The 7,500-nt window shown below is 37.3% G+C and overlaps 1 protein-coding gene across 2 annotated transcripts in view; it reads left to right on the top strand.

Annotated features, from left to right (window-relative positions):
• The window catches only part of LOC127007942 (dipeptidase 1-like), a 103,951-nt gene that overhangs the window by 56,977 nt on the left and 39,474 nt on the right, over positions 1 to 7,500 (top strand). The gene's annotated exons all lie outside the window — the stretch shown is intronic.

Raw genomic sequence — 7,500 nt, 5'->3', positions numbered from 1 at the left:
TAATGATAAAAATGGGAGAGGAAAAGAGGCAAGAAAAATACGACACGGACGAGTATCAAAATAAAAAAGGAGAATAGGAAGAAATGAAAATAAAAAAGGAGAATAGGAAGAAATGAAAATAAAAAAGGAGAATAGGAAGAAATGAAAATAAAAAAGGAGAATAGGAAGAAAATAAAATAAAAAAGAAGAATAGGAGGAAATGAAAATAAAAAAGGAGAATAGGAAGAAATTAAAATAAAAAAGGAGAATAGGAAGAAATTAAAATAAAAAAGAAGAATAGGAAGAAATGAAAATAAAAAAGGAGAATAGGAAGAAATGAAAATAAAAAAGAAGAATAGGAAGAAATGAAAATAAAAAAAAGGAGAATAGGAAGAAATGAAAATAAAAAAGGAGAATAGGAAGAAATAAAAAAAAAGGAGAATAGGAAGAAATGAAAATAAAAAAGGAGAATAGGAAGAAATGAAAATAAAAAAGGAGAATAGGAAGAAAATAAAATAAAAAAGAAGAATAGGAAGAAATGAAAATAAAAAAGGAGAATAGGAAGAAATGAAAATAAAAAAGGAGAATAGGAAGAAATGAAAATAAAAAAGGAGAATAGGAAGAAATGATAACAAAAGGGAAAATAATAACAAAGGAAAAAGGAAGAAAAATGTAACCAGGGAACTGCTTTTGAAATCGCAATGTGAACGAGGGAAAGAAAAAAATAAAGAAAGAATGAGAAAAATGAGAGAGAGAGAGAGAGAGAGAGAGAGAGAGAGAGAGAGAGAGAGAGAGAGAGAGAGAGAGAGAGAGAAGGACGGAAGGACAACAGGAAGAAAGGAAGAAAAACGAAAAAAAGAAAAGAAAAAGAGAGAGAGAGAGAGAGAGAGAGAGAGAGAGAGAGAGAGAGAGAGAGAGAGAGAGAGAGAGAGAGAGAGAAAACCAAACAACAAGCTGGCACGCGAGAGAGAGAGAGAGAGAGAGAGAGAGAGAGAGAGAGAGAGAGAGAGAGAGAGAGAGAGAGAGAGAGAGAGAGAGAGAGAGAGAGAGAGAGAGAGAGAATATTTATGAAGGGAGCAGAGAAAAGACTAAAAGAAAGAATAAAAAAGAGAAAAAGGAGAAGAAAAAGAATGAAAGAGTGGAAATAATAATAAAAAGAAGAGAAAGGAATAAAGAAAAAAATGCAGGAGAGAGAGAGAGAGAGAGAGAGAGAGAGAGAGAGAGAGAGAGAGAGAGAGAGAGAGAGAGAGAGAGAGAGAGAGAGAGAGAGAGAGAGAGAATTAGCGAAGCCAGTCACGCAACACAAGTGGGTCACACACGAACCGAACAAGTGACTGTAAGAATTGTCTCAGAGGAGGAGGAGGAGGAAGAGGAAGAGGAAGAGGAGGAGGAGGAGGAGGAGGAGGAGGAGGAGGAGGAGGAGGAGGAGGAGGAGGAAGGAATGTGTCATGGAGTGGCCGGCAGGAAGGAGAGAAGAGTGGTTTGAAAATAGAGAGAGAGAGAGAGAGAGAGAGAGAGAGAGAGAGAGAGAGAGAGAGAGAGAGAGAGAGAGAGAGAGAGAGAGAGAAGAAAAAGTGGAGAAAGAATGTGGGAATGTGAGTAGATAAAAGGAGGAGGAGGAGGAGGAGGAAGAAGAAGAAGAAGAAGAAGAAGAAGAAGAAGAAGAAGAAGAAGAAGAAGAAATAAGATGGAATAAAATAAAGAACGAAAAAAGAAAGACGAAGAAAAGAAGAGAATGAAAGAGAGAGAGAGAGAAGGAAAGAAAAGAGAAGTAGAGAGAAAGAAAGAAAGAAAAGAAGACAGGAAGGAAGAAACAGAACAAATAAAGAATGAAGCCAAAGAAGAAAAAGAAGATCAGAAAGGCGATGAAACAATAACATACACAAGTGGGAAACGAGAGGAAGAAGAAAAAGAAGAGGAAGAGGAAGAGGAAGAGGAATAAGAAGTGGCCGAGATATGAGAGTAATGTCTTGGTTAGGAATGACTGTCTGAGAGGAAGAGGAATTCCAGGAGGAGGAGGAGGAGGAGGAGGAGGAGGAATGCGAAGGAGGAAGAGAAGACACTAATGGATAGGACGAAGAAGAATGAAAGGAATAACCGGCAAGGATGGAAAGAATAATGAAGAAAGGGAGGAAAAGATAACAGAATAACCGAAGGAAGGAAGATAATGAAGCAGAGAGGGAGGAAGGAAGGAAGAGAGGATGAGAGGAAGGAAGGAAGGGAAGGAAAGAGGTTAAGAAAACATATAAAAGTAAGGAAGGAGGAAGGAGGAAGAAAGGGTGGAGGGAAAGAAGGGACGGAGGAAAGGGAAAGGAAAAAAGGAGGAAATATGAAAAGCTGGAAGGAAGGAAGGAAAGAAAAAGCGAAGGAAGGAAGAAAGGAATGAAGAAAAGGAATGAAGAAAGAAAGAAAAGTATTAAAAAAAGAAGGAAGGAAAGAAGGAAATAAAGAAATGAAGGAAGAAAGGGAGGGAAAAAAGAGAGATTGAAGGAAAAAACGAAAAGAAGGAATGAAGGAAAAATCGAACGAATGAGTGAAGGAAGGAAGGAAGGAGGGAGGGAGAGCATTGCAGGGGTTAAGTGTGAGGGAGTTAGCAGGAGTACTTGAAGGAAGAGTGGAGGGTTGTTGGCAAAGTGGAGGAGGAGGAGGAGGAGAAGGAGGAGGAGGAGGAGGAGGAGGAGGAGGAGAAGGAGAAGGAGGAGGAGGAGAAGGAGGAGGAGGAGTTTGGAGAGAGTGCCTGCTAAGGGTCTGAAGGTTGAGTTAAGTTAAAGGGGTGTAAAAGTTTTCTTCTTCTTCTTCTTTATCTTCTTTTTCGTCTCTTTGTTTTTCGTCTTTTTCGTTAACATTTTTTTTTTCGTTTCTTTATACTTTGTTTTATGACTATTTCTTCTTCTTCTTCTTCTTCTTTTTCTTTATCTTCTTTTTCGTCTTTTTGTTTTTCGTCGTTTTCGTTAACATCTTTTTTTCGTTTCTTTATAATTTGTTCTTCTTCTTCTTCTTCTTTTTCGTCTTCTTTTTTTTCGTCTTTTTCGTTAACATCTTTATTTCGTTTCTTTATACTTCGTTCTATTTCTTCTTCTTCTTCTTCTTCTGCAATGTTAGAAAAATATATGAAAAGGAAATCAAGAAAGCCGAAAAAGAGATTGGAATACTAAAAGAACAAGAACAGGAACAAGAACAAGAGAATGATAATAACTTAATATACTGAACAGAAGAACAGGTGTAAAGAGTAGAGAAAAAAGAAGAAAACAAGAATGAAAAATAAATAAGAAAGGAAAGAAGGGAATAGAGATAATAAACAAAAGAAAGGAAAACAAAACAAAAGAGCAGCGAATCAAAAACAAAAGAAAAAAAAGAGGTTCAGATGAAAAAAAAAACGTCCATAAGAATGTTGTGTGAAGTGAGTGAGTGAGTGAGTGTGTTGAGAGTGAGAGCGAGAACACTTCGGGCAAATGGAGAGGCGCTGGAAAGACTGTGAGGTTGTGTGAGGAAGATTGAAGTGTGTGTGTGTGTGTGTGTGTGTGTGTGTGTGTGTGTGTGTGTAGAGAAAGATGTTGAAAAGATTGTCTGGATATATTGAGAAGTGTTTATGTGTTTGTGTGTGTGTGTGTGTGTGTGTGTGTGGAGAAAGAGAGAGAGAGAGAGAGAGAGAGAGAGAGAGAGAGAGAGAGAGAGAGAGAGAGAGATTGTGTTTAAAAAGATTGAAAAGTGTGGGTCTGTGTGTGTGTGTGTGTGCGTGTACGTGCATGTGTGTGTGAAAAAGTATACCCACCCATCTCCCAAAAAAGACATCAAATCATTATGGAAAAGAGTCGAAAAGTTGCTGAAATACTTAAGAGCTTGAACGAAAAAAAAAAAAGAGGGAAAAAAAGAATGCCAAAAAGACACAAAGAATTCATAAGTTTTAGAATCCCTGAAGAGCCGACCCGGGGAGCTTCCAGCGGGAAATGTAAATACTTAGAGGAACACAAAATTAAAATGGAAGGGAAGGGAGGCGGAAGGAAGAGGAAAGAGGACAGGAGAGGAAAAAAAGGACAAAATACAACAAATTAAGAAAATGACGTAAGCTTGAAGGAAAGGAAAATGTAAATACTTAGAGGAACACAAAATTAAAATGGAAGGGAAGGGAGGCGGAAGGAAGAGGAAAGAGAACAGGAGAGGAAAAAAAGGACAAAATACAACAAATTAAGAAACGGACGTAATCTTGAAGGAAAGGAAAATGTAAATAGTACTTAGAGGAACACAAAATTAAAATGGAAGGGAAGGGAGGCGGAAGGGAGAGGAAAGAAAACAGGAGAAGGAAAAAAGGACAAAATACAACAAATTAAAAAAATGACGTAATCTTGAAGGAAAGGAAAATGTAAATAGTACTTAGAGGAACACAAAATTAAAATGGAAGGGAGGGGAGGCGGAAGGAAGAGGAAAGAAAGTAAGAAATTAAAAAAAGGACAAAATACAATAAATTAAATTAAAGGATGTAAGAGAGGAAGAAAGGAAATGGAGAATTAAGTAGAATAAGACCAATTATAATGAACGGAGGGAAGGAAGAAGAAAGAAGAAAAAATAGAAAGGAAGGAAGACTGGAAGGAGAAAATGAAGAAAGAATGAATAGAAGACAAAGTAGGGAATTAATGAAAATGAATGGATGAAAAAAAATAAAGAAAGAAACAAGAAAACAATTATAGAAAGATTTTGACATGAGGAAAAACAAATAATGAAAGAAAAAATGAAAAAAAAGACCAAAAATTCTGCGAAAGTTCAGTTAAAAAAAAAATGATGACAAAAAAATCCAAAACGGACCAAAATTCATCAAAACATAAAAAAAAGGAAAAAGAAGTGAGATACAAAAGACTTAATCCTGACAATAGAAAACACACAATCTGTCAAAGGATATGAAAAAAAACGAATATTAAAAAAAATGAGATATACTTTTGCTAAACTTTTAATCCGTCCACCTTATATAAAACTCTCCCTCACTATGTGGAAAGCGGAGGACGAGGAAGAGAGAGAGAGAGAGAGAGAGAGAGAGAGAGAGAGAGAGAGAGAGAGAGAGAGAGAGAGAGAGAGAGAGAGAGAGAGAGAGAGAGAGAGAGAGAGAGAGAGAAATAATAGAAAAAAAGGTGAATTTAAAATGGAAGAAAAATGGTTTAGTCGAACAAGAGATTACAGAATATAGAGAGAGCAATGGAGAAGAAGAGGAAGAAGAAGGAGAAGGAGAGGAAGAAGAAGGAGAAGGAGAGGAAGAAGGAGGAGAGGAAGAAGAAGAAGAAGGAGAAGGAGAGAAAAAGAAGGAGGTGGAGGACGAGGAAGAAGAGATCAGACTCGAACCTTCAGGAACAGAGACAAAGAAATATTAGAGAGAAAAAAATTGAGTTTAATATGTAAGAAAAATAGATCAGTCGAACAAAAGATGATAGAACAGAGAGAGCGATGGAGAAGAAGAAGAAGAAGAAGGAGGAGGAGGAGGACGAGGAAGAAGAGATCAGACGCGAACCCTCAGGAACAGAGACCAAGAAATATTAGAGGGAAAAAAAGTTGAGTTTCAAATGGAGGAAAAATAGATCAGTCGAACCAAAGATGACAGAATAGAGAGAGCGATGGAGAAGAAGAAGAAGAAGAAGAAGAAGAAGAAAGAGGACGAGGAAGAGGAGATCAGACGCCAACCCTCAGGAACAGAAACCAAGAAATATTAGAGAGAAAAAAAGTTGAGTTAAAAATGGAGGAAAAATAGATTCGTCGAACAAGAGAATAAGAGAAAAAAAATCAAAGAGAAAAGATGATTAGAGAAAAGAGAATGAGAGAAAAGAAGAAATATGACGAACAAAAGATAATAAGGAAGAAGAAGAGATAGAAGAAGAACGAAGGAGAAAAAAAAGAGAAGAGGAAAAGAATGATGTAAGAAAAAGAGAGATAAAAGAAAAGTAACAATGAAAAGGAAACAGTAAAGAAGAATTAGAAGGAAAAGTAGAATAGAAAAACAGGAAAGAGAATAGATAAAGTAAAAGTGATTAAGAAAAAGAGAGAGGGGTGAAGAGGAAGAAAAAGAAGAAGGAAGAAGAAAAAGAGGAGGACAAGGAACAGAAGGAAAAAAAACGAAAAAAACAAAAAAAACAAGAGAGAGAGAGAGAGAGAGAGAGAGAGAGAGAGAGAGAGAGAGAGAGAGAGAGAGAGAGAGAGAGAGAGAGAGAGATTACAGAAAAGCGAAAAGAGAATGAGAAATTACACCAAGCAAATAGATTAGTCAGACCCTCAAAGGACATATTACAAAAAGGTGAATTTAATAAAGACGAAAAGTGCTCATGAGTGTTTGGAAATGCGTGTGGGAAGTGCTTGGAGTGTGTGTGTGTGTGTGTGTGGAGAGGAGGAGGAGGAGGAGGAGAAGGAGCAAGAAGAAGAAGAAGAAGAACTAGAAGGAGGAAAAGGAGAAACTGAAGAAAGAGGAGGAAGAGGAGGAGGAGGAGGAAGAGAAAGAGTTAAGCGAAGACAAGAAATGAAGAGGAAAGAAAAAGAGGAAAGGAAGAAAGAGGAGGAATTGAAAAAGTATGATAAATGAAGGAATAAGCAGAGAATAGATAACGAAAAGGATAAGACAAAAGAGAAGGAGAAGAGAATGAGGAAATAAAAAAAGAGATACATGAGAAGAAGAAGAAAAATAGAAGAAAATTGAAATAAAAAAAGAAAAAAGGAAAATGAAGAAGAAAAACTGTCCTCCCTCCTCCTCCTCCTTCTCTTCCTCTTCCTCTTCCTCCTCCTCTTGAATTCCAGGACTTCCATGGGCAAAAAGAAAGAAAAGGAAGAAAAAAAAAGGAGAGGGAAGAAAGGGAGAAAGTCGAGTCAGTGGGGAAAATGAGTTGGTCTCGTGTCTTCCTGGAATGAGGAGGAGGAGGAGGAGGAGGAGGAGGAGGAGTGCTAAAAGAATTGCAAGAAGAGAAAAAATAAAGAAGAAGTAGAAAAAAGACAAAGAAGAAGAAAGAGGAAAAAAAAGAAAATACTTGACAAAGGAGGAAGGAATGGAGAAGGAGGAAGAACAAGAGGAGGAGGAGGAGGAGGAGGAGGAGGAGTGCTAAAAGAATTGCAAGAAGAGAAAAAATAAAGAAGAAGAAAAAGACAAAGAAGAAGAAGGAGGAAAAAAAGAAAATACTTGACAAAGGAGGAAGGAATGGAGAAGGAGGAAGAACAAGAGGAGGAGGAGGAGGAGGAGGAGGAGGAAATAGAAGCAGAGCGAAGAGGATAAAAAAAAAGGAAAAAAAGAAAACTTGAATAGAATAAGAAGGAAACTTTATCGTGTGAGAGAGAGAGAGAGAGAGAGAGAGAGAGAGAGAGAGAGAGAGAGAGAGAGAGAGAGAGAGAGAGAGAGAGAGAGAACCATTTACCTGTCCCCATTACCTCTTTGTGTGTGTGTGTGTGTGTGTGTGTGTGTGTGTGTGTGTGTGTGTTTGTGTGTGTTCAGTACCCTTTATCTTTTCTTAATGGTACCCTTATCTCTCTCTCTCTCTCTCTCTTCAGAGCTTGTAGGTTTCA

Source organism: Eriocheir sinensis, chromosome 36, assembly GCF_024679095.1.
Source record: "Eriocheir sinensis breed Jianghai 21 chromosome 36, ASM2467909v1, whole genome shotgun sequence".
NCBI lineage: Eukaryota > Metazoa > Arthropoda > Malacostraca > Decapoda > Varunidae > Eriocheir > Eriocheir sinensis.
The sequence above is the reverse complement of the archived record's forward strand: the minus strand, read 5'-3'. Positions and strand labels throughout refer to the sequence as shown.